The sequence below is a fragment of the Galeopterus variegatus genome, unplaced genomic scaffold (genome assembly GCF_000696425.1).
Source record: "Galeopterus variegatus unplaced genomic scaffold, G_variegatus-3.0.2 Scaffold20009, whole genome shotgun sequence".
NCBI classification, from domain to species: Eukaryota; Metazoa; Chordata; class Mammalia; order Dermoptera; family Cynocephalidae; genus Galeopterus; species Galeopterus variegatus.
In genome coordinates this window covers 12,888-13,905 of record NW_007746120.1, presented here as the reverse complement: position 1 = coordinate 13,905, position 1,018 = coordinate 12,888, and positions in this window count along the sequence as shown.

Sequence of the window (1,018 nt, the reverse complement as noted above, 5' to 3'; positions counted from 1 at the left end):
CTTCTGGTTTATATTCCATTTCCTTGAAAGAAAATAAAAAACACATTTTTATAAAATCTGTAAATTAAGACTTTGAACCTGCAGATGGTGCTATGACCCCATTTTGAAATTGTTTTGCTTTCTAGTTTAAATTCATAAGAAAAAAAATGCAGTTTTTGGTCTAGTTTATTTCACTCAGATGTAATAAAATTGATTTATTTATCTTTATTTTTGTTTTTTATTAGTATAATGGGAAGAACTGTCTTTACTATTGGAGGGATCTACTATTGTTACTCTTTGTGAATACTAAGCGCTTGCTTAGACCAAATAATAAACAACTTTTTATGTCTTTTTCTTTTAGATGTTTTTGCTTATCATTCAGCATTGATTTGTTTGTGACTCTCAATCAACTTACTTTGCTGTTGCTGTTCTTAAACAAAATTGCTGAGAATTGGGTGATGAAGAGCTAAGAATAAAAAAATTCCATATGAGAACGATTTCAAACTCTAGTTTATAATAATCAGGTAAAAAAAGATTTCCTGGAATTAAGCCACAGGAACTCTGGCTTAAGTCAGAGCTGTCAACTGGAAAACAAATTTCCAGACATTTGAAATTTAATTCATTTAATTTTTCTTGTAACTGGATTAGAAAATATGATTAAGTATAGCAGGATATTCTTTTACTGGATCAGTCTAACTTTGAATGAAGCAAATAGATACTAAAACCTTAAAGTAGAAGAAAGAAAGAGGGTTTTAGAGTCATTCTCTCTTTAGGAACTTACAAACAAAAATGTAAAAGAATACTATACTAGAAAAATTTAAAAACAAAAGGAAAGCTAGCATTTTACTTTGTTGTCCATAAAATTGTTCATGTGACTACATTTTTACCTTAAACCCTGATTGAATGTATGTTAGGATACTTTGAGTTAAAAACCCACAAATACAAATTAAGTATTTATCAAAGTACTATACAAATGCTTTTCAACTAATTCTTTGAAATCACCTGTCAAGTGATTATGTTGGAAATATTAAAAAAATTG